Raw genomic sequence first — 27,441 nt, forward strand, 5'->3', positions numbered from 1 at the left:
TGAATAGAAGAGACAGAATGAGAATAAGGAATTATAAAACTATCCATTAATTAATTACACTTATATTAAACAACTACTTGGAAGCAAAATACTACATTAGCTAGAGTAAATACAAAAATACAGACAAAATAGGTCTTGTTCTAGAGGAATTTATAATCTAATAGGAGAAAAGAAAAATACGTATACAAATAATTATGGTACTTGGATAGAACTCTGGGTCTAGACTTAAGAAGAGCTGAGTTCAAATCTGGCCTCATAGACTTACTAGTTATATGACTCTAAGCAAACCTCTGTTTACCTCGGTAACAATTGCACCCAATTTTTAGGGTTGCTGTAAGAATCAGATGAGAGATGATATTTGTAAAGCATATTGTCTGATACATAAATGTTAATTATCATCATCACCCTTATCCTCATCATTACCATCATCAAGGGATTAAAATGGTATGAAGAGGGAGAATCCCTTCACCTGAAGAGGGTTGCATCTGACTTAAGCTTTGAAGGGAATGACTCCGATAGATGAATATGGGATGGGTGATGAGGTTGAGAAAGGAGGATTCATTCTAGCCATGTAGAATGCCATAAGCAAAGGAATGGGGAGTGTGTAAAGAAGGAGATATAAGAATCTGGGGCACTAAAAACAATAACAGGATATCTTACAAAAGGAAAAAATAGATATTGAGAAGCTGGGGTTAGAGGATATTTAGAGCTGATAATTTTCCTAGCTGTGGGAATCTGCTTCTCATTCTTAAAACCATGGACTGATAGACTCTAGATAAAAATCTCTTTAATTCCGCTTAGCAAATGATCTTGTAGTGCCTCCAATTACAAAATTACTCAAGGCCAGGACAATCTACATTATGACTGGAGTGATACTCTGTGACTCTTTCTAGTTGGAATATTAATAAGATACGTAGCTCTGAACTTCCAAGTATTGCCTTTAATTGGTTGGTTTTTCCCTAAGAAAGCTCATATTCAAGGTCTTGTCCTGTTTTGTATTCTGCAATAGTCCACAACAATTTGGATTAAAGGATCTTTCTGTCATCTTCAATTAATTTCCCAGGACTTTTAAACTGTTTTTTGTTGAAATTTAGGATATACACTTCCAGGTCATGTGAGTAACAAACCAGGGGGAAAGTCTGAAATTAACAAAAATCTTTGGAAGAAAAAAACTCAAAAATCTCAAACATAAGTAGGTAAATCAATAGGTAACATTAGCAACAGAAGAAACTGTCTTGCAGATTTAGTAAACAAGTTCAGGCATCTATGAATAATGTAAAATAAAGGAAAATGATACAGCACTAGATGAAAGAGAGGACCATGTGGAAAGTGAGAACATAAAGAATCCTAACAAGTTGTCCCTGAGAGGTTAAAAAGAGAAATGAGAAATATGAGAACAAATTTGCGGCCTGCATAGCAAAAATAATGGGCAGAATAGAAAAACTAGAAATAATAGAAAACAATAGATATGGAATGCAAATATATAGACGTGAAGGACAATCTAAAAGAAAAGAAGCAAAAAACAATAACATTAAAAGAAAATATGCTCACTATGCAAGGAAAATATACTCTTTTTGACCATTCATAAAGACAAAATAACCATCAATGGTTTCACAGAAGATGAGTGGACAAAACAAACAAACAAACAAACAAAAAACCTCTTAACACCATAATGCAGGATATAATAGAAGAAAACTGTCCAGGACTTCTGAATATAAAATATGAAATACCAATGGAAAAAATCCATAAGTCATTTCCAGAAAAAAAAAGCCCAAGGTTGTGAATTCTAAGATATACAGTGGTTAAATTAAACAATTCAATTCAGAAACAACAAATTCTGCAAAAGATCAGAAGGACTTTCAAATATATTTTTAAAAATTTAAATAATGCATCCTGTACATTCCAGAAAACATAGGGAGAATGGAAACTTAAGATACCATAAGATTATTATGTATGGTTATACCAACACCTAACAGAACAAGAAATCCAACTCTTCCTACTTCTCTGTAAGATAGCTCTATGGATCTTATAGGTATAAAATTTTTATTATAGGTTTGTTTTTTTTTTTTTTGTAGTGGCAAACAACTAGAAACTAATGGAGTGTCCATCAAACAAGGAAAGACTGATTGCTTACTATGGAATATGAATGTAATGGAATCCTATTGTGATATAAGAAATGACAAAAGGAATGGCTTTAGAGAAAGCTGGAAGACCTATATGGACTGATGCAAAGTAAAGTGAGCAGAACCAGGAGAACTTATACTATAATATCAATATTGTAAAATTAACAATTTTGCTAATGATAAATTATGATTCCAGAGGACTGATGATGAAGGATAATACCCCATTTACCAATGGAAAGGGTATAGACTAATATGCAAAGTGAAACACATTTGTGCACATGGCTAATGTGTACAATGTGATTATGTGCACAATGTTTAGTTGTTACAAAGTTTTTTTGTTTTCTTTTTCTTTCCTCCCACCCCCCAGTGGTAGAGGATGGAGAAAAAAAATGATTAATATTTGAAAAAAAGTTTAATTCTAAAAAAAATATAGAGGGGAACATAGGGAAGTCACTTATGTTCATAGAGAAACCAGAGGGCTTATGGGATTCTCCAGGAGGCACATTGTCCAAGATAATTAGTCTTCTTTGTAGTATATGGAGGTCAAAACAAACATAATACATGCTACTTTCAACAGAGGAACCTCAGTTGAAGGTTATATTGCTGGTCTATTTATAAAGTGATATTATCTTCTACAATCTTGCTGGCTTGCTTCTCAAAGAGAAATACTTTTCTCTAGTGGACCCTATTAGCAAAAATCCTGGTAAATATAACAAAAATAACAACACTATAATAGCCCTTTTTTTTCCCTTCTGGAACAATATTGATTCTCTTCTATGTTCCTTCTGCCCCCTCTCTCTCTTTCCCTTTCTCCCTCTCTCTTTTCACCCATCTCCAAATTTAGCAGCAATATTTCCAAAATCTCAATTCCCTGCTAATATGGGTAGAAAAACATTCTGTCTTTCTGAGATCAGCCTAACAATGAAGTGAAGACTGCTGCTAGGGATCTTATTGCTAGGTGAGGTGACCAATGGAACAAATCTGGTGAGAGATATTGCTTGTTTTCCATGTCTTTTTCAAATATACCTTGGACTCAGTGGGCAAAATAAGTTCTGCCAAGTTTCCCACTCAATGGCCACAAAGGTCACTGGATCTAATATTCTCCTTCCCGGAAAGGGGTTTATTCAGCCTTAAGGTGTCTGCCAAGAAACCACACTGGCCTTTTCAGCGTTCAGGTTTACATGTTCAGTGGGGACTGGCTGACTTAATTGGAATAATTTTGTCAGTTGGGAAAAGGCCCAGCCTTTAAAATGACAGCTGGAGCGGACACCAGCTGCCAGGTGTGGCACTCGGTACTAACAGCTCCAAATGTCCATCTAGTGGGAAAAGTAGCATTCCCCCTCTGCCCAGGGAAACCAACTGAGGAGCAGTCCCAGAGGAAAACATCTGATATCTCCTTTCCAAATCCTAAAGTTATTACTGAAAATATTAAGAAATGCACTTTAAAATAAGTTGATTAAAATAGACAATACCTGAAGAAAAAGTAACCATCTCTTATCACCTTTTGTGCCACTTTTAAGGACTGAACTGCTCCTGGGGCAGTTCATTCATGGACCTTAAAGTGACTCCAGCTTCAGGGACTGTAACTATCACCACGCTGGCAGCCCTGAGACAACCTCCAACCCGGTGTTAACTCTTCCAGGCTTTGGGCAATGAGTCACAGTCCACTGGACAAAGGGGCAGGCAGTACCCCACAGATAGCAGCAGGTGGCACCTGTGGTCCTTGACCATTCAAGCCTTGATAGTACCTATAATTAAATGTAGGAGGCAAGGTGAACAATAGTCTCAAATCTGGCTCTGTGGAAAGGACCTTCAGTGGGAAAACTATATAAAGTCTTAAGTAGATTTAATAGATGTGTCTTGTTGGGTTGCAGTCATACCAATTCAAGCCACAAGGTTATGTGGATCAGTCATATAACAGGCAAACTGGACTCAGCAAACAAAATACAGACTAGAGATCCAAAGAGGGAACCGAGAAACTGTTCCTGCTCTCAAAGAACTTCCCATCTACTGTGCTTATTGATATCGGCCCCAGATCTCACTCCCTAAACTACAGGCAAGGAAGAAAACAAAAAGGACAATATTTGCATGCCATTTCCATATATGACACGAGTTAAATCTGAACAGCTGGTAAGAATGTCATGGGCTACAAACATTCTTGCAGTTCTTAACACTGACTGATCCTGTCTGAGAAGTTTCTTTCCACCTAATGCTTCCTGTTCCATGGGCTTCTTCATTGCTCTTTAGCTACTAAAGAAATTAATTGATAGCTAAGTACTTGCTAGACTTCATTTATGAGTTCCATCTGGTAAAGAGTTGTCTCTGCCCTCTGCCCATCTAAGGACTTTCCCTCCCCTCATATACATATGCATATATGTGCATGTGCACAAATGTATCTACAAGTGCATCTATATATTATATGCAAATATTTTGCATGCATACACATGTGTGCCTTCCATGCGGCATTTCAGACTCAGAGGATTTTCTCAGTCTGTCCCCAATGCCTGAAACTGTCTCCCTCCTCATCTCTACCTCCTGGCTTTCCTCGAATCTCTGCTGAAGACACATTGTTTTTGAAAGGAGTCTTTCTTGGTCTCCTTAACCTTAGTGCCTCCCCTCTGTGATTACGTCTAGTTTATCCCATCTGTAGCTTGTTTGTACATTGTCATTGGATGCTGCTTCCCCCACTAGACAGGGAACTTCCTGGGACCAGGGACTGGAGTTTGTTGATTTGTTTTGGCTTTCTTTGTATTTCCAGTGCTTAGCACAAACCTAAAAAATACTATCTGACTACTAGACTGTGATTTGTGTGTATCTGAATAAAATCGATGCAAACCTAATAACAATAGCCTCAAAGCCTCCCCTTACCATGCTTCAAAACACAAACCCTGCTTTATAACTGCACATGCAGTAAGACCTAAGACTTAAAAACATACTCTCTCTCTCCCCCCATGGTCTCTCTCTCTCTCCCCTATACAGTCACACATGTACGTCTGTACACACACACACACACGTATACATACACACATATATGTACATGTGTACACACAAATACGTATAGGTATACATATATATTTGTTTGCACATAGCAACACTAACCGTAAACAGGTTTCCCTGCCAGCATGTGTCTGGCTCCCTGTCTGAACTGGCCCAATCAATAGTAACGTATAGAGAAACCAAGGGTAGTTCTGGCCTTGAGCCCCAGCAGTGTCTCTGTGCCACAGAACACAATCTAAACAGAATCTCAGTCTTTCTTGAGTTTGGACTGATGTTTAGCAAACCCCTTCATGTTCTTCCTCGGGTCCTTGAAAGTCTGGCCAAAATCTCAGTGCCTCCTCCAGAGGTGAACTGCCTGGTGCTTTAGAGAGAAGACCTGCCTCCCTCCTGGACAGAAATACGACCCGTTCTTTCTGCCTGCAGCTTCCAAAGATCGATACAGAATTCTTGACATGCCCCCAAAGGAGGCAGGGTGTTGATCTTTGGGAAATACTGCACCCAGAGCCTTTACCTGCCTGCTGCTCCATCTCAGAGGAATCGTACGCTGAATGAACTCCAAATTTCTCGTCATATCTACTCAGATTTTGGCAGAGGCTCAATCCACATCTTATCTAGAGTGGAACTCCTTGGCAGCAGGCACCTCCCTGTTGTGTAATTTAATGATGTTATGGCTGGCTTGCAAACAGTAAAACAGAAAGGCCGTGACGTTATCTTAATAGGATTTTGCTCACAGAACGCAGAATGTCACTGGCACCATTCCCTGGTGTCCAAAGAGGATGCCACCAGTTTGGTGCCAGAATTCCCTGTTCCTTGAAGTGGCATAAATTAAAATATAAGTTTAAGGCTTTGCAAACCGACAAATCATTCACACCTGATTCACAAGGTCTGCACACTAATGTTCCCGGCCTTCATGGAGATCTAAATTCAAAACTAAACAACGTGACTTATTTCAATAATAGCACAAAGCCTATTGGTCATAAGGGAGACTGAAGGTGGATTAGAATATATCCATCACCTTTAATGATATACGTGCCTTTCTGACAATGGAGCAGCCAAGTCATTTCTCTGCCGCTTTTAAAAGAAAAATGGCTGTTTTATTTTGCAAAATCTTGAAGGTCTCTCCCTCCTTGCTCCTTGTTGATCCCGCTGATCTAAATTATGAGTGTATATTGAATCAACTAAATAAGCCATTGAACTAAAACGACAAATTCCACAGATAAAGTCAAATTTTAATGATTTAAAAAATGCATGCTCTATAGGCCTTGATTTTACCCCTTAATTAGAGGGCAACAAAAATGAATTATATATATATATATATATATATATATATATGTACACACACACACACACACACACACACACACACACACACACACACATATGAGAATCCTTATCTAGCAAAAAAGAACCTTGCTTGATTGAGGATACAGTTGTTATTGTTGTTGTTCACTTATTTCAGTCTTGTCCAACTCTTTGTGACCCCATTTGGGGTTTTCTTGGCAAAGATGCTGGAGTGGTTTGCCATTTCTTTCTCCAGCTCATCCTATAGAGGAGGAAACTGAGGTAAAATATAGATGTCATATAAAAATGGCCTCTAAAGTATTCTTGAGAAAGAAAGAAGCAATTGATGGAGTTCAGAGAATTCCTGTGCTGTGGCATCAAGATAGGGCAACTAGTTATCATATTGGTGGGGAGGGAAGTCCAGAATCCATTGGTACTCTTAAGGAACACTCAGAAACAGATTTTTCCAGGGCTTTAAGTTCAACTTCAGACATTGTAATATCCTTTGAGGTGGCTACAGAACAAGGTAGGCCCCTGAAATGTGATAAATTTTGGGTGAATCTTTGATGCTGAAGGCATTGGGCTAGTTATTTAGTAACCTAACTAAGGTTGCTAATGATAAAGAGCTTGGAATAAAGGTAGCTTATGGGATAGCTCAAAGAAGTCTTGAGTTTCTCAAGGCCAAAAAAAAAAAAGAGTTGTCTAGTACAGAATTTCTTAGTTAATCTTTGCTTCCAGAAGCAAGGGATAGGGCTCCCTGTTATTAATAGAAATGCAATCTAAACATGAAAAAAATTATATTTCTATAGGTGATTGAAGTATGGTACTCTGGAGGCAACATAAAGCTTAGGGGATGTATTAGTTTTCTAGGCAAAAAGGGAACTTACACAAAAAGGGGGACTCTGGTGATGACAATACATTAGTAACTATACTTTTACTTTTGAATTCTCTAATAGTAAACCTGGAGTTTTTATTCACAATATAGAAATGATATTATAATAAATAAAGAGAATATGTTAATAAGGATAACCATATATCATGATTATGTGGCAACATGGTATCGTGGAAGGAGCTTTGAACTTGGAAGCTGGAAGAGGTCTGGGTCTGAATCATACCATTGAACACTTAAAAGCTGTATGATCATGAACCCATCAATCTGTAAATATTTATTAATCACCTTCTATGTACCAGGCACTATGCTAAATGCTAGAGAAACAAAAAAGAAATAGTCCTTGCTTTTGAGGAGCTGACAATATAATGAAAGAGATAAAATGCAAGCAAATATATACAAAGCAAGCTAGATACAGTCTTGATCAGAAATAATTAACAAAGGGAAGGCACAAGAATTAAGAGGGGTTAGGGAAAGCTTCCTGTAGAAAGTGGGTTTTAGTTGGGACTTAGAGGAAGCGAGGGATGCCAATAGTCAGAGCAGAGGGAAGGCATGTTGGGAATGTAGAACAGCCAGAGAAAATGCCCAGAGCCGAGAGATGGAGTGTCTGATTTGCAGAACAGGTAGGAGGCCACTGACACAGGATAGAAGAGTCCATGATGAGGTGTAAGAAACCTGGAAAGACAGTGAAGGACTTTGAATGTCAAACAAAGCATTTGTATTTAAATGATCCTGAAGGTGAAAGGAAGCCATGGGAGTTTACTGAGTAGGGGAATGTCTTGAGGCAGGCAGACTCCCCTAGCAGGCTAGAGTCATAGTTCAGGTATAAGGTGAGGAGGCCTGAACCAGAGTGAGGGCAGTAGCAGATCTGAGAATGGAGTGTGTTTGAGAGATGGTGCAAAGGTGGAATCTCTGGATCCTCGTTATCAATTTCTGAAATGGGGATATCTGTTGCATTTAACTTTTTGCAAAGATCAAAAGAAATCAATAACTAATAATAACAAGCAAAGCACTTTACCTGCATGGTGTCCCAAAAGTTTTGGTGCAGTCTTAAGTTTTAATAGCTTATAGTATTTAAGATAGCTTTTAAGCTATTAAAGCTTAAAATGACACCAAAACTTTGTGTGTGTGTGTGTGTGCGTGTATAAAATTTCATTTGAGCTTCTTTTACAGATGAGGAAACAAAAAGAAGGGCAAGCAAACTCAGATCTTCCTGACCACTTCCCACACTCCATTCCCCATGTCAACTAGCTGCCTCTGAGATTAGGTATGCAACATGCTTTGCAAAGCTTAAGGCATCTTATAAATGTCAGTTATTATTATGAGGAAAAAAAAAGTCTGGGTTTATAAGACAGTTTGCAAAATAGAGTTTGCAAAGTTACTAGCTAAAGTACAATGTGTGGGAGATGATCTGTTTCTAACATAAAAAAAAATGCAGGCACAATTTAGTTTCCTAATAATGGGACAAATACCATAATGATACTAAATGTGACCTCCACATTCACCAACAACTTAGGGGAAAGAAAATGGAGAGAAGAGGAAAAAGATCACTGAATTAAAAAAGAACATTCTTGTAGTAATTTATAACCAAGCTTGTAACCATTTCATCATACTGGGCTAATAAAAATGATGCATTTTGATCCAAGTAATCAATTTAATGATTTCTATCACTTTTGATTCACTCTAATAGTAATTTGAAATAGATTTACCTTTTTAAAAATAATTTATTTTGAGACTGCATTAAAAAAAAAAAAAGGACAGGACTTTTCAAATAGGCTGTAAAAATTTCTAGCTATTTTATCTATACTGGAAGAGAAAGTTCAAATCTCCCCAGTGCAGCATAGACCACATGGCAGGGTTGTATGTTACTGTCCACATCGCAGCCTCTATTCACTGTGTTACGCCGAAGACTAATTAGCCATATGCTACTATAAGAAAGGAGTTAATTCAGTCACCCAGAGGAGAAATAAGAAATTCTTCTTTCTGAAGTAGTCACTGGCTAATGGATGTCCAAATGGAGTGGCCAGCTTGGCAAGTTTAGATCATGTCAACTTGCCTTCCTGAGGCCTATTTTGTCCAGTTACGATGGACATCATCCTCCTCCTCGCCCTCTCACCTTTTAACTTTAATATCTTCTCACTCAAACTTTGCCTAGTCAATTTGGAATCTAATCCCATTTTCTCTAGAGTTCACCATCCTATCAAAATGATGATGTCATCTGTAGACTTCACAGGGGAAATAAAGACTGAGCCTTAAAAAAAATTAACACAATCAATCAAAAAAATTATTAAATGTCCTCTATGTGCCAAGCATTGTGTTAAGTACAACCTAAACTTAACCCTTTAATGGTAGAATCTTCATTTCCTACTTGGGAAGCCTACATTTGTCACCATCTTGGGTGAAATGGGTAACATCAGAGACAATGGAATGAGATTCCAAATTAACTAGGCAAAGATTGTAAAAGTGATAAGATCTTAATTACAGTTAACAAGGATAGAAAAAAAATAATTTGCTGGAAGTAAGATAGAACATTCCTATAGAAGTACAAGGTTGAAATGAGATTAGCTTTTCACAAGTATTGAAAAAATATTGGGATATAGGTCACTGCAGATAGTAAATTAAATGTATATAAATATATATGTATGAATGTACCATGTATCAGTCATGCTGTTAAAAGAAAATTAAAAAACATTGGGACAGCTAGGTGATGCAGTAGATAGAGCGGTGATTCTGAAGTCAGAAGGACCTGAATTCAAATTGAGTTTCAGACACTTTATTTTATACTTACTAGCTCTGTGATGTTGGCCAAATCACTTGACTGCCTCACTAAAAAAATTTAAATTAAATAAAATTTAAAGAAACAAAAAATCCCATCAACTATCATATTGCTTACTTTCTCAGTGAACAGAGAGGGTGGAGAGGAGGGGGAGAATTTGAAACTAAAAATTTTAAAAGAAAAGAATGCTAATAAAAAAGTAAATAATAAAATAAAATAAAAATAAACTTTAAAAAATTGAGAAGTACACACAGAAGAATGTGAGAAGTATGCAGAAATTCTCTATTGATAGTTAGTCCTGGTTAGTCCTTAATGCAATACTATGTTTACTGTCGGTTCAATTTAGGGGATCTGTAAAAAATTTAAAGGGCCTAGAGAAAGACAAGTATGATGAAAGCATTTTAAAAAGAAATCTTATAAGAAAATGGGATACTATTACAACTAATAAAAATAGCAAGCATATACTTAGCCTTTTACATATGTTATCTCCTTCCAAATGAGAGTAGTGCACAACAGATACTATTTAAACGCTTATCACATAAATGCTTATATATATTGATACTATATAAATGCCTATTTCCTATTCCCTTCTCTATTCCTCCCTGCACCAATGAGGTAGGTGCTATTGTTACCTCATATTACAGATAAGGAAATGGAAGTGGAGAGAAATGTATAGTGATTTTCAGAGGGTCATTCATCTAAAAAGTATCTTAGGAGAATCCAAACTCAGAGATAACCTGAGTCCAAGACCAGCACTCTAACTATTATATCACACAGAGATTTTTACATAAAGCTAAGTAGAAAGAGGACTGACAAAGAGGGATAGAATAATGGTGACTCTATTACAATTAAACACACAAAAGGTAATTATAAGAGGGGGCAATGGATGGCTAGACTTTTTTCACTAAAAAAAAAAAAAAAAGAAATGGGTTACTGTTACATTAGATAGAATTTAGATGATAGACTTGGCTCTTCTCAACAATACAATGATCCAAAACAATTTCAATAGATCTGAGACAGAAAATACCATCTGCAATCAGAAAAAAAAAACAAAACAAAACAAAACCAAAAAACAACTATAGAGTCTGGATGCAGATCAAAGCATCCTATTTATTTTCACCTTTTTTGTTTGTTTGCTTTTTCTTTGGTATTGCTTTTTTCCCTTTTGGTCTGATTTTTCTTTCCCAACATGCTAAATATGGGAATATGTCTAAAATGATTATGCACATATAACCTATATCAGACTGCTGGCTGCCTTGAGGAGGAGGGAGGTAAGGGAAGGAAGGACAATTTTCCTTCTCTTTGGAAATTTGGAAGAACTCAAAAATCCTACAAAAATGAATGTTGAAAACTATCTTGTAATTGGAAAAAAAAACCCAACAAAGATGTTAGAAATTGGTTTTGGGTAGATAAGTGGTGCTATAGTACATAGAGCATGAGGTCTGAAGTCAGGAAGATTCATCTGAGAGTGTTCAAATATAGCTTCAGATATTTACTAGCTATGTGACCCTAAACAAGTCAACTTAAGTCTGTCTGCCTCAGTTTCTATAAAATGAATTGGAGAAGGAAATGGCAAACCACTGTAGTAGGGTCACAAAGAGTTGGCTGTGACTCAAACAGTTGAACAACAAGGTCCTAAAAAAGATTACTAAGGGAAACTACAATGTTTCCTTGTGAAATGGTTTAGGTGAAATCTCTGCAATGGATTGGATGACCCTTTGATTCGCCTTTGAGCACCATGATCACAAATCTATGATTATTTTTTCTCACATATACACCCCTTACTCCTTAAATCTCCTAGATCAGTGATTAGAGTTTTTTTTTTAAAATTATTGTTTTATAGATAAAGTTGAGTTTTAAAATGATTGAGAGAAAAAAACTTCTTAGCTATTCAGCTTATCAGTTGAATCAAATTAGAAGCCTGTCTCCTACTTCCTGAGTTGACCTAACATCAAACAATGTGCTCTGAGGGCCCTTGAGTATTGCCATATCCTCTCTAGGGATCTATAATAATATTAATACATTTTAATTTCTAAAGTAGCAGACAATAATAAATATAATCTGCATAAACAAATGCTCTTTGGGGTCTAAGATAATTTTAAGAGTATAAAGGAATAAAAAACAAAATTTAAAAAAACAACAACCTTTTTATCATTGTCTTATATTATGCAAGATATAGGTACTTTAAAAGTCTGTGAATGGAATTTTTGTTAATGAAAGTCATATTTTAAATAAACTATGGAAGGCAAAAAAACAAACAAACAAAAAAACAACAACAATGTAAAGAGACCAAAGACCATGTGCGAGAACCACTATCATAGGCAATGCTACAAAGGACAAGTTTCACAAGAATGAAAAATTCTAAATGTTAAACACTCCTGCCTTGTGCCCAATGAACTTGGGTAAAATTTCCATAAGGTGACCTACCACTATTTTGTCCACAGTTTCAATTTTTCTCATCAATAATCTTAATTGATTTTTAAGGAATATAAGGTATAAAAGACATATATCACAATGTAGATAACCAGCAGGGATAAAGGAAAGAGTCTATTTGATGTTAGGGCAAAGCAAGAATTAAGAGGTGAGTTTTTAATTTGCTTCAGCCAATCAGCTGAGAAGTTTTTTCTCAATCACTTTAAAACTCAACTTCATCTATAAAACAATGATTTAAAAAAAACTAATCTACTCATCAAGTTGTAAGGAGAGATGAGATGAGATTCATAAGGTGCTTTGAGTCCCTCAGAGGGCAGTTCCCCAGAACCACAACACACAGTAATCATCAGAGAATACAATCATCATTTATGACCCCATCCTGGTACGTGCTGATCAGCAGCTGAATACAAACAGCTGTCTAATCAATCCACAGACAGGCACTCTTCTGGGGAATTGATTTTCATTGCTGATAGGCACAGTTACTGGACTTCTGGACTGGAAACAAAGATATACAAATACTGCCTGGACAATTCAATTCAAATCTCAAAAAGCCCCATCCAATTTATTCTTAATTGGTTTATGGACACATAGAACTTGACCTAATTCTTCCATTACCATAAAAACTCTCACCAATAAATCCTACTGTTTGTATAAATGTTCATCTTGCCAGAGGCAAGCTCTCTGTTTGGAAGAAGGTTAGTGTGAAGTAATTTAGAAAGACTGCTATTTCCCTCTTCCTGAAAAAATGACAAGTTTTACTTTGTTTTAAAGGGTTTGGAAGGGAGAGGGAGAGGGAGAAAAGAACTCTCCAAATCCAGCCCCATCCATGCCACATGGTTTTTTAGGGAATTCTAGTATAGAATATTCACTTTAATAAAGGGTTCTGAATGATAAGATCCATTTATTTTACACCTGAGAAGACTTCCAATTATAAGATGAAAGGCCTGGAAGATACTAAGAAATGTTACCCCAATAGAAGATGTTGATCTGAAGAGAACAATCTTGAAAAAAAAATGCATACACACACATACACATTCTGTCTGTCTTTTTCTTTCTGTGTATGTGTGTATCTCTCTCTCTCTCTCTCTCTTTCTCTCTCTCTGTGTGTGTGTGTGTGTGTGTATCTGTCTGTCTGTTTCTGCCCATGACAAAGTTAGCCTAGACAAGAACGTGGATGCTTGGCCATACCAGTTGTAAAGGAATTCCACCGAGCTTTTCAGAATGCTACCTTTTTTTAAGACAGATTCCAACATCATAAATCAGGATTGAGTCACCATCTAGTCGACAACTTTGTACTCCAGAGTTCAAGTTTTTCTTGTTAGCGAGCTTGGGGAGGCAATAAATACAGTGAGCTATCGGATCGTTTTCCTACTTTCCAGACCCTGCTCATTAAAGATGTGTAAAAGGGCACTTGAGAAGGCACATCTCAACTCCTGTGGCAGCCAGCCAGAACTGGGCAAGGATACAAAAATTTTCATGCCATTGTCTTCTTTACCTGCTCCCTATTTAGAAACTTAGGTTGTCTTAATAAAGGTTGTTTTGCTGGGGGACACAATCAATCTACAAGTATTTATTAAGCATCTACCACTATGTACTACTGGCATGGTGCTGGTTGTTGGGAATAAAAAAAAATGCATCAATTTGCACAAAGGGGGACTTTCAAATTTCAGAGTACTTATATTTCCCCATAGTCCACTGTCAGATACTGGTCCTTAATACACTGTTTCGATCACAAAATTTCCTTTTAAATGTTTCTACTAAAATGAACAGAAGGCAACAAAGTGGCACCAAGTGGCCCCCTAGTTCATTGAGCACAGGATCCGAAGTCAGAAAGTCCTGAGTTCAAATTGAGCTTCAGACACCATCTGTATGACTTTGGGCATTTTGGCAAATCCCTTAGTTGCTGCAAAATGGAGATAATAATGGCACCTAACTCAAAGGATTCCTATGAAGATCAAATGAGATAGTATTTGTAACATGCTCAGAACAGTACCTGGCACACAATGGGTGCTAAATAAATGCTAGTTATGATGATGAAGAAGAAGAACCAGGAGAACAAGTTTTATTATAACAGCAACATGTAAAAAGTGAACAGTTTTGAAAGACTTAAAGATACTGATTGATTTGATGAGAGAGAAAATAAATGCTTTTTAAATTTGAAAACAAAATTCAAAAAAATCCCTCATGAATGAAATGGTGAATACTAAACTATGATGTGAGTTGTCAGTGAGACAACAGAGGCCAAAAAAAGTAAATTTAAGCTTCATTAAAAGAGGTAAAATGGCTAACACTGTTATTATTGTTCATTCATTCGGTCACATGCAACTCTTTATGGACCACAGCACACCAATACTGGTCCATGAGGTTTTCTTGGCAAGGATATAGGAGTGGTTTGCCATTTCCTTCTCCAGTGGATTAAGGCAAACAGACATTAAGTGACTTGTTCAGCATCACAGAGTAAGTAAGTGTCTGAGGCCCGATCTGAATTCATGTATTCCTGATTCCAGACCCAGTGCTCTATCCACCTAGCTGCCCTTATATAAAGAGGCTTCTATAAGGAGGTGATAATCCTCGTTTTCTGGCTAGTGAGACTCCTTCTGGACCCTTGCATTGAGTTCTGGGCATTACATGTGAGAAAAATCACCCACAACACTTCCTTAAGAAGGTATCTAAGATGTTGAAGGGATTGGAGGCCATGCTCTCAAGAGATCAACCAAATGGAATGTTGAAGAAGAGAATCTGAAGAAGAGAAAAGTTGGGCAGAACATGACAGCAATCTCCAAATATCTGAAAATTGACCACGTGCAAGAGATGAGACTTGCCATGGTGATCCCCGAGGGCAGAACCAGACCATGAGTGGAAAAAACAGAGAGGCTGTTGGCTCAGGAGGCAGTGAGCTGGGTCCCCATTTCTTGAAATGGAAATGGGAAGACTGCTTGCCAGGGACACCATATGAGGGATCCTTGGTTGGATAAGAGTTGGATCAGATGAACTCTGACGTTTCTTCTATCTCTGTGATTCTGTAAAATTGGATTATTATTTTTAAGGCCTGTATTCTTTCCTTCCTTCCTTCCTTCCTTCCTTCCTTCCTTCCTTCCTTCCTTCCTTCCTTCCTTCCTTCCTTCCTTCCTTCCTTCTTCCTTCCTTCTTTCTTCCTTCCTTCTTTCCTCCCTCCCTCCTTCCCTCCCTCCCTTCCTTCCTTCCTTCCTTCCTTCCTTCCTTCCTTCCTTCCTTCCTTCCTTCCTTCCTTCCTTCCTTCCTTCCTTCCTCCCTCCCTCCCTCCCTCTCACTTTTCTTGGAAAAAAAAGCGGACAAGATCAACATATGCTATGTGACCCTAAGCCTTTCTCCCCCATACCTATGATAGTGCTGCCCACTCATATTGTAGCGCTCATGTGCCCTTTCCAGATGATATCTGGGCAATACATTCGGGAGAAATATCTTTTTGACATTTCTTTGGCATTGTCCATAACCACTGAAAGTTCTACTGCCATTAAGAGATGGAAGATAGACTCATCCCCAACCTGATACTGATTTTTGTTTTTACTAAAAACTTAATATTAAATATCAATACAACCAGCTAAAGCTGCTAATATGATATGAGATAATGAACATTTACAATAGTTAATTATGAAGAATAAAGTATCATAACATTTTTTTCAATTCTCTCCTGTAAGTCCTCATCAATGTCCTTTGACCATTCATTCTTGGTCACTTTTCCTTTTCTATGGTTGAAAGGCTACCCTCCATTCTTCTGCTTCTGCTTTTTTCTTCCTTTGTATTAATTCACAAAAGTTTTTCCATATTTCTTTGTATTTCTCATACACAGTGGTCTTAATGGCATGTCAAGACTCCATTGATTTAATGTCCCATAGTTAACTATTTCCCTACTGTTGCAGATTTAGGTTATTTCCAGTTTGGGGAGCTATTTTTGTTTTTTGTGGTCATGGATAATGTTATGCTGAAAATCTTCAAACAAAAAGCTCTTTAAAAACCCACAAGACTTTCAGGATAATGGAATTATTGGGTCGAGGCATATGTTAATTTTTATATCTTTTATTGTGTATAAGCACTGGCAAAAAATAACCAGTTAATAATTTTTCCTTACTGATAGATTTTAAATCTGCTCATTTTCTAGTGTCATAAGAGAAATAAATTGCCCAGGTAGGGGCTTAGCCCTTTCCTTTTTTAGAGATATTGTATTGTAGTTGTGATTGAAAAGTTTGACTTACTTCTTTAACCACCATTTACTTCAAGCAAAATGCCCTAAGGTGCCCTAGGTATACAGGGAAGAAAGCCACTGACAAAGCTACTAAGAATTTCATGAAAATGTGCTATATATGTGATTGCAATAGGAATGAGAAATGTCATTAGTTTTGCAGGACTGTTTTTCCCCCCTTCTTTTTTTATTCTTTGTTATAATAGGATAGTTCTTGTGGGGCATGAGGAGGAAAGGATTTATTGGGAAATGTAGGATTTTTAAAAACCACTTCAAACCATGTCAATGAAAATATATATATTTATATATATTTTAAAAAATGAATGAGTTAGTCACAGCCTGGGTGATTCTCACAATTCCCAGAATTTTTGGACAGTGTCCTCACAGAGGACCCACAGTGTCATGGACACTAGGACAGAGAAAGACATTATTACATCTGTTTTGTACATAAAAAAAAAAAAGCCCGGAGAAATTAAGTGATATACCAAGTCAACAGCAAAATGAGGATTGTAACCCCTTTTTGCAGAGATTGTACAGATAAGATAAATATAAAGACTTGAAGCAGTCAAGAGGTTACCTTTATACTTCTAAATCAGGAGAAGAGGAGAACTGAATTGTAGCCATAGAGATGGAATGACTTTAGATATAGGTTTTTTTTGGATTCCTAACTCAATGTCTGAGCTGTCTCCTGGTCATATTTTTTTTTCATATGGATGGTAAATCTACCACACCCCCAAAGTCAAGGTACACAGTCAAGTTTATGGTTCCCAGTGTGTATTGGAGTGGGTGCCTTCTGTTCTTTCCTAGCACCGTCCGGCCCCTGCTGGGCTCTCTTCCCAGTATCTCATGTCCTCCCCCCAATCTCCCTTACCACTTCCCTCTGCATGTATTCCAAGGTACAGCAGTTGGTCACACTCAACCAAGTAACAGATGGTGGCGATATTGGGAGGTGGGGGATGGGGAAGGGAAGGAAAGGAAGGGAAGGAGAGGATGGGAGGTACTGGTGGCTGTAGAAAGGAGAAGCAATAACAGAGCAGTTTGCTGTCCAGAATGACAGCTTGCATATGGATAAACAACAAGATAATTAATTTTTTTTAAAAGGGAAGAAATAGAGAGAGAAGCAGAGACCCCATCCTGGCAGTGTCCTCCTGCTGCCAGCCCCTGTGATCTACACATCCTGTGTGGATCTCTTTGCATCCTCAGCACGAGAAAATTATTTCATATAAAAGCTCTGGTTATAGTGTAGCATTATATACAGCTGTGAAACCATTTATCTATTGATAGACCCCTATTGTCAATGACTGGTGTTTGGCTCTCGTGTAAGTGAGCGATTTGGGGGAAAAAAATAAAAAATAAATAAATAAAGAGACAATACCCGATATGCTTACAAGGTTTACAGGCTTCTGCCAGCTGGGAAGCTACAGCATATGAAATATGCATCATACCAAACAAAGCAAACAAATATTCGATGCAGGGGAAAGTTAACCCCCTCCTGCATAGAACCCAGAGAGAAGATGCAAAGATCAGCGCTAGCCAAGTAGTTAGCCATTGGCAGTCCTGGGTGGGTGGAAAAGGAAATGTGAGTGGGAGCCACGAGGACAGGATGACTTCGGATTCAAAGCCCCCATACTTCATTTTATGTAGGGAGAAAGAAGAAAGGGTCTCGGGAGCAGTCTTTCTCCAGGATTTAGGGATGTGTTCAGAGAAGGATATTAAGACTTCTAAACCAAATAATGAGAGTGAGATTCAGGCCTTACAGGCACCATCTTAGAAAGGGAAGGAAACTCTTGGAAGAAGTTTGCTGAGGAAGCTGTAGCATCATATCCCTGAAAGAATGGCTGCAGTCTCTTAAGAGAAAAAGCAGCTAGCTGGAGGATCCAAAATTTGGTGAATAGGTATGAGGATGAAAATGGTCTCAGTTGATTGAGGGTCCAAATAAACAAATCAGTAAGCAATCAAATAAAATGTCTTAATATTTGTCCTTTTCCACCACTATCCCTCCCACCTCTCCCCATCCTTTTTTTTTTTTTTTTTAAATCAAGAGTTCTGTTCATTTTATTTCAGAAACAATCAAACCCAGCTGGGTCACTTTTAAGAGAAGATGGACTCAATTTACAGCTCATGTACATACCCCATTAACTCCATCCCCTAATTCCAGGAAGAAACTTCCATTAGCCTAGAGTGCCTGAGATTATAAAAGGCTATCTGGCTAAGGATGAGTAAGGAGATAAACTGAAGTATATCTCAGAAACTTAAGAGTCTGGAGCATTTTGCTGGTTGACGATTCACCAGAAGGTTAAGATAAAGAAATGCTTTCAGGGCCCCTATCCTGTCTAACATGAGCAATGGGTGAATAATGAATTAGGAAAACCAATACACAATACCAATCCCAAAGGGAGACTTTTTAAAGCTTTTCAGCTTCAGGTGAAAGGATGCTGTATTTAGGTTACCTTACAGAAGGAGTTTTTAACCTGAGATTCATAAACTTTTTTTTTTGATAACCACATGTTAATCTAATTGGTTTTCCTTATGATCTTATGAATTTAATTGTATGTACTCAAAAATATGATTCTGAGAAGGGCTTCAGAGACTTCACTAGACTGCCAACAGGGTTCAAGATACAAAAAATTTGAAGAGTCTCCTGCTTTAACATGAGAATGAGAATGGAAAGTTTATATAGACTATTATCCCCTTCTCTGTTCTCCTGCAACACCATCAAGTTATCTTATTTCAGAATCTCTTCCAACTACTTCAACTCCAACTTCAATAGGCTAAATACACAGCTAAGCAAATCATTGGCAAAGAAAAGCCTGGAGGATCGGTTCTGTCATGTCTCTAAGAACAAGGGCTTCCTGGTCCTTTACAAAAATGCCTGGCATTCCTTTTTCCCATTCTTTTTAAACAAATTAATGCTTTACTAAAAACTTATTATTGAACATCGATATAATCAACCAAACTTAGTTAGTAGCTATTTAAATTCAAATTAATTAATTCCAATGCATAAAGTATTGCAACAATTTTTCAGTTACTCCCTCTAAGTCTTCATTAGGATTCTTTGTTTATCAATTCATTCCCATTTATTTTTACTGTTCTATAGTTAAAGTTCATCTGTATTCCATTTTAAAAAAGATTTGCATTATTTCATAAAGGTCTTTCTAGCTTTCTTTCTTTACCTCATACTTTTTGGTCTTAATGATGTTATTATATTTCATTATATTAATGTACCACATTTTATTTAATCATTCTTTTGTTGTTGGATTTTAAGTTGTTGCCATTTTTTGATTCCAATTACATATAATGCCATTATCTTTCCACAAATAATTTTCTTTTGTCATTGTTTTTAAATAACACTTAAAAAATAATAATCCTTTGGGGGCATATTTCCAACAGTAGAATCACTGGATCAAAGAGAAATGTTTTTGTCTTTTTAAAAAATAACTTTACTTTATTCTGTCATATTGTTCTTCAAAGCTTCTCCAAGTTTTTATCCTATCAGCAATGACTGAGCTTCCCTGCATCTTCATAATCCTAATGTTGAATTTGGGCTGTGATTCTACACTGTAAAAATCATATTGGGGCTACTTATGCCTAAGCATGTATTGCTTCCAAAGGGTAATCTTCACCTCCTGGGTGTGTCTGAGGAGTGAGCTGGAAATGACTGTTGTATCATTTTCTCCTTTGGCCCATGTACACAAGGCAGTGCCATGGCAATGGGCCTCAACCCCTTACTCAAATACATACATCCTTTCCCAAACACCATCTGTGTCAGATTATGTATTATAGACCTACTTGGGAAAAGTATTTTAAGCTCTTCTTATATCCTTGACTCTACCAGAGAGAAAAAAGTAGAAGAAAAACAACTTGTGATTGAATGAGAAAATGGAAAGTGTTCATGGGCCTGGTGATATATTGCTAAGATAATGTTGATATCTTATTTTTTAGGATGTGACAGTAGGGAATAAATTTTAAAATCACTGCAAAGCACAAGCAGGACAGAAAAATGATCTTGCATCATTTTTAAGTGTTTTATATAAAAAGCATCCTGTAAACCTTAAAGCCCTATGTAAATGTCAGCTGTTATTATTGTTTTGTGAATAAGAAAAGCAGACATTTTATGAAATGATATTTTAACACTACGGTGTGCTAACCCTCGACAAATACTGGTATGCTTCCTTGGGAATCCAGGTACTTAAACACTGATTAGCATTAAATTCCCTGTTATAAACAACCTAGACTGGGAGCACTGGGATCTTTCAATACACACACTATATTAAGAGTACTTTATTATGATCTGAAGTCACAATCCTAATTAGAAGAATAAAGTGGAAAGAGCACAGATGCCATCCAAAAGGTCTAGTGCTACAGACCCAATTTTTTTAGAGGATGCATTGGCAGAAGATCATGTCAAAACTCAGTTATCTTTAAAGTGAAGTTTCAACGAGGTGTCCAAAGCTATAGAAACATGGGCTGAAATCTATAAGGGACCTTAGAAACCATCTAATCTTATACTTTTGTTTTATAGATGAGGGAAATTGAGGTTCAGGGAAATTAAGGGACTTGCCCAAGACTGTACAGGTGGTGAAATGTCAGAGGAGGGATTTGTACCCCTTGGTCCCCTGGCTCCAAACCCAATGCTCCTCATACTTGTGCTATATTGCTTCATTCATTTGTTTCTGTGTTACTTTCAAGTGAGACTTGATTTCCTAGAGTTATAGATATTTGGGGAAGTATTTAGATAATCAATGTTTTAAAGATGTATGCTAATTTCTAAGCCATTGATGAATACTATCTAGCTATATAATATTTAAGATTAAGATTCCTGGCTAATAGGCCATTATTAGACATTATCTGCTGGTTTGGGTCTATTGGAAAATCCTATATCCCCAACTGTCTCTGTCCTTATTTTATCCCAATAACACATGTCAAGAATAGAGAGAATCCAAAAATGAAGGGTCTTAAAAGCCACTGAAATAATCTGAAATTTACTTTATAAGCAACAGAATCATTCAGGATTTTTAAGCAAGAGAGTGTTGAGTGTCCTCATCACACCTTATAGAATAAGCAACTCATCTCCTTGATTTTTTAGTCAGTAGTTGCCTATTACTTTTTTGACCCATTTCCCCCTTTCCTTCTTTATAATCACTGATAGAGAATTATTTTAATTGCTTTGGAACTCCAACATAGAACCAGGATGAGGTTCCCATAGACTCTAGACAAATCTGGAAATTGCAAAATCTTTAGGATTGAAAATGTGCCTCCTTTGCATAACTGTACACTTGAGGCTTTGAATGTTTACTGTAATAGCCCAGTGACTTAACCTATCACAAAATCAACACCTAGAAGGGCATATAGAGTAGAATTTCTATAAAAACTTCAGTTTTAAAATAAAAAACAATATCAAAAAGTTCCACTGTCATTATGTTACAATCTAGACAGCTATCTATCTTGATAACCTCAGATTCTGGTGCTTTTACAGCTCTGCCAGAATATCCTTCTCTCCTCTGTTTTTTTTTTTCCATTGTCTTGATTCCTGTAAACACAGCCAGTGTGTTTTGATCCCAACAAAACTATCTCATAATCCTTCTATTTCCTCTATCAATAGGGTTTATTCTAGAGTCTTTTCTTTTTAGTTTCATGGTTTGTGCTCTACCCTTTGCTCCCATAGTTTAGCAGTAGGTGGAGACTGGTCTTTGCATTAAAGGTGAGAACCCTGACGGCTCATCTACCATCTTCCTTGCAATATGACCTATACTTTTTTTTTAAGTATTCAGGATTATTTTTAGTAATGAGGTCTCAGGAGTAGGTTGGGACCATGCCTGGAGATGACAACCAGTCATGGTTTCTGCGTATGTTCAGTTGTAAGCGCAGAATTATAGTGAAGGCTTCAGACATTACAAGTCAGTTCATTTACATATTACTGTCCAATTGGCTCAAAAAAGTCTTTGGCAGTTCATTTGCTTACTGCTGTATAATGCATTTTTGCATCTGCATATTCCAGTCCAGGGGGTTGTTTATTGGCAAGCTGAGAATAATGATGAGGCTCTCACGTGTTCAGAGTGATTCTTAGCAAACCAGGATTTTAAGCTTTAACATTGCAACACTAGAAAAACCTTCTTAATCAGTACTTCAGGAAGAGAGTGGGAAAGAAGTTTAACTTTGTTCATCAAATCTTTTCTCTAGATACAATACATATTAAGTGTGCAAAGAAGATTAGGAAAGTGGGTTACTTTAAATTATTTAAAAGAACAAATTATTTTCAAGTATTATTTGGTTCGCTACTAAAGTCTTACTTGGGTAACTCATCCTAACATGAAGGTCATGTAGGGTTCTCTAGTTCTATGTAGGAAGAACAGATCCTTCAGCATGTTCTACCAAAGTGATAGATCTGGTGATGGGTGCCTTTGTTTGGCTTTTAAAACACTGAGTAACCTGACCCCATCTCATCTTTCTAGCTATCTTAATACCTCTAAAATGCTCTACAATTCCATTGACATGGGCCTCATTACTATTCCTTATATAAAACACTCCTTTCATTGGCTGACCTCCACTCCCTCATCTCTGCCTCCTAGAAAGCCTCTCTTTTCCTTCAAGATCCAACTAAATTTCTTCCTTAATCATAATGCCTTCCCTCTGAGATTATTTCCAATTAGTCCCGTCTGTATCTTATTTGTTCATAGTTGTTTGCATATGGTCTCTCCCATTAGATTGTGAATTCTTGGGAAGCAGGGACAGTCTTTTTTGCCTTTTTAAAAAATCTTTAGCATTTAGCACAGTGTTTGGCACATAGCGGGTACTTAACTTAAGGAATGATTGCTGTCAGTGAAGGCAGCCTAACTGTACCAGACCTAAAACTATTATAAAGCAGTGGTTATCAAAACCATTTGATGCTGGCTAAGAAATAGAGTAGTTGATTAGTGGAATAGGTTAGGTTCACAAGATACAATAGTTAATGATCATAGTAATCTAGTGTTTGATAAGCCCAAAGACTCCAGCTTTTGGGATAAAAACTCCCTATTTGACAAAAATTGCTGGGAAAATTGGAAATTAAGTGTGGCAGAAGCTAGGCCTTAAACCAAACTTAACACCCTATACCAAGATAAAGTCAAAATGGATTCATGATTTAGACATAAAAAGTGATACTAGCAGCAATTTAGAAGAACAAAGGATAGTTTATCTCTCAGATCTGTGGAGAAAGAAGGAATTTGTGGCCAAAGAAGAACTAGAGTACATTGTGAAATACAAAATGGATAATTTTGATGATATTAAGTTTAAAAGTTTTTGTACAAACAAAACCAATGCAGATAAGATTAAGAAGGGAAACAATACTAAGAAAAAATTTTTACATCCAAGGGATAAAGATCTCATTTCTAAAACATATAGAAAATTGACTCAAATTTGTAAGAATTCAACTCATTCTCCAATTGATAGTCATAGGATCTGAACAGATAATTCTCAGATGAAGAAAATGAAACCATATATAGTCATATGAAAAAAAATGCAAATTAAGAAAACTCTAAGGTATCATCATATACCTTTCAGATTGCCTAAGATGACAAGAAAAGATAATGATGTATATTGGAGGGGATGTGGAAAAACTAGAACACTAATATAGTGTTGGTGGAGTTGTGAACTGAACTAATTTTTTGGAAAGCAATTTGGAATTATGCCCAAAGGGCTATCAAACAGTGCATACCCTTTGATCCAGCAGTGTTTCTACTGAGTTTATATCCTAAAGAGTATACTATATTATATTAGCTTTTTTATATCTCTTTTAATATCCCAGACTTTTTAAAAAAAAAGGGAAAGGACCCACATGTGCAAAAATGTTTGTGGCAGTCCTTTTTGTAGTGGCAAGGAACTGGAAACTGAGTTGGAGAATGGCTGAATAAGTTATGGTATATGAATATTATGGAATATTATTGTTCTATAAGAAATGATCAGCAGGATGATTTCTTTTTTTTTTTAGGTTTTTTTTTAAATTTTTATTTAATAATTACTATATATTGACACTCGTTTCTGTTCCGATTTTTTTTCCCTCCCTCCCTCCACCCCCTCCCCTAGATGGCAAGCAGTCCTTTATATGTTGGATATGTCAAGCAGTCCTTTATATGTTGGATATGTTGCAGTATATCCTAGATACAATATATGTTTGCAGAACCGAACAGTTCTCTTGTTGCATAGGGAGAATTGGATTCAGAAGGTATAAATAACCCGGGAAGAAAAACAAAAATGCAGATAGTTCACATTCGTTTCCCAGTGTTCTTTCTTTGGGTGTAGCTGCTTTTGTCCATCATTTATCAATTGAAACTCAGGTCTCTTTGTCAAAGAAATCCACTTCCATCAAAATATGTCCTCATACAATATTGTTGTCGAAGTATATAATGATCTCCTGGTTCTGCTCATTTCACTTAGCATCAGTTCATGTAAGTCTTGCCAGTCCTCTCTGTATTCATCCCAGCAGGATGATTTCAAAGAGGTCTGGAGAGACTAATATGAACTGATGCTGAATGAAGTGAGCAGAACCAGAAGATCATTGTATTCATCAACAACAAAACTATATGATGATCAACTCTGATGGACATGGCTCTTTTCAACAATTAGAGAATTCAGACCAGTTCCAATAGTCTTGTGATGGAGAGAGTCATCTATACCCAGAAAGAGAACTATGGGGACAGAATGTGGATCATTATATATATAGTATTTTCAATTTTTTTGTTGTCGTTGTTTGCATTTTGTTTTCTTTCTCATTTTTTCCCTTTTTGATATGATTTTTCTTAAGCAGCATGATAACTGTGGAAATATGTAGAGAAGAATTGCACATGTTTAGCATGTATTGGATTACTTGCCATCTAGGGGAAGGGAATATGGAGGAAAGGAGGGAAAAAAAATTTGGAACACAAGGTTTTTCAAGGAACCTATGCACATGTTTTGAAAAGAAAAAGCTTTAATTAAAAAAAAAGACAGAATGCTTGCTGTCCAAGGACCAGCTTAATTAAGTTCAGAGAAATGCATCATATGATTAGCTGTAGGGTAATGCATGTTTAATCCATAACCAAGTTGACAGAGTTTGGGAGGGAGGAGTATTGACCTGGCAATAACCATAGAACCCTAAAGTATTGAGACAGGTCTTTGGTCTTTAAGAATGTCTTATTTACTCATTAACAATTGTTGGCTTAATTACAAATTAAAGGGGCAGCCACAGGATGCAAAGGATAAATCAGAAAGATCTGAATTCACATCCTGTGTCAGACACTTACTATCTGTATGACACTGGAAAAAGTCCCTTAACTTTTGTCTCCCTTTGTTTCATCAGCTGTAAAATGAGGATAATAATGGTTCCTGCCTCTCCCCCTCCCCAACATTATCATGAGGATAAAATGAGATAATATATTTAAAACTCCTTACAAACATTAAAACATTAAGGGAAGTCTCCTTACAAACATTCCTAGACCACACTTTGTTGGCCTAACTTTGGTTACCAGATATCTCTAGAAATGAAAAAAACCAATTCCACTCTCCCCTTACCACTCCTGCCCCCAAATAATCTAGAATTCAGGTTTTTTTTTTTTTTTTTTAAATTACTTCAGGTCTAATTCCTTTCCCCAGCTTGTCTGGCCTAGTGAGGTTTTACTGTATACTTAATAATAATATGATGGTGATGGCAAGAGAGTGAGGAGGCTTTCTGGGAAACATGGGAAATATGAAAAAGCCTGAAGCATGAATATATAACACACTCACAAGCTGTTATTTTATCTCTGAAAAATAATACCCGTTTCTGAAGCATGTGGAAATGCCCAAATGGATGGTGAGATTGTATTAATTTGCTGTTATCAGTTCCATTTTCCCTTCTCAAAAGGCCAGGGTGATTGTGGCACAAATATTTTAGCAGCTCCTTTCTTATGGTGTATGGTGATGGGTTTGGCAAACATTGACAAAGACTAGCTAGTCAATGGGCCGCCATTTTTCAGAGAGGACAAAGCCCCGAAATAGACTAGAAAGAAAAGGAAAAGTCCTGTTTTGAAAAGTCCTTCAAAATAGGAAAGTAGTATTCTCAATTCTAGATGATACTAATACACTGTGACCATCATCCTGTGCTCTACTCTACAAAGCTGTGCTCAAACATCTTCCACTAAACCCTGGTATTCCTTATGATTGGATTAGAAAAATTCTATGCTAGTGATCTTTTTTTCCCCTCTGAAATATTACATATGAACTCATGTATCAAGACCTATGGCTTTTTTCTTTTTTTGCTTGAAAATGGATTTAATTTCTTCTATTTTGGTCCAAAATTTCTACTTTAACTCTGGAGGAGTCCATATGCCTTTGGCCCCTGGCAGCAGCACCGATAGGTTCTTTCAATACATTTCAGATCCAAGTCTTCTGTCATCAAGTGACTTTGGGAAATGTTGCCCTGGTCCATTTGATCCTAGAATCAAATGCACCAGGTTAGGAGCCTTGATATTTTGATCTTCAAGTGAAACCAATGTGATAAAAACACATATTAGCTCCCATGCCTTCAAATACAACCTGTACATTCTAAAACATCGGGCAGCACCAAAGCCCTTGACTAATGTACAAGTTGTAGCAGAAAGACCCACAGGTAGACTTCAAATTAAAAAAGTGAGCATACTCTAATTCTTACAAGCTTATGGATGTGTGACTCGGGCACTTGGTCCAAGGGCCAGCCTATGTTCTATGAGTTACGTTCTTTAACTGTGATGCT

General features: G+C 36.8%; 1 protein-coding gene across 2 annotated transcripts in view; it reads right to left on the reverse strand.

Annotated features, from left to right (window-relative positions):
- The window catches only part of ACSF3 (acyl-CoA synthetase family member 3), a 232,412-nt gene that overhangs the window by 104,397 nt on the left and 100,574 nt on the right, over positions 1–27,441 (reverse strand). The gene's annotated exons all lie outside the window — the stretch shown is intronic.

This window comes from Antechinus flavipes, chromosome 2 (genome assembly GCF_016432865.1).
Source record: "Antechinus flavipes isolate AdamAnt ecotype Samford, QLD, Australia chromosome 2, AdamAnt_v2, whole genome shotgun sequence".
Lineage (NCBI taxonomy): Eukaryota > Metazoa > Chordata > Mammalia > Dasyuromorphia > Dasyuridae > Antechinus > Antechinus flavipes.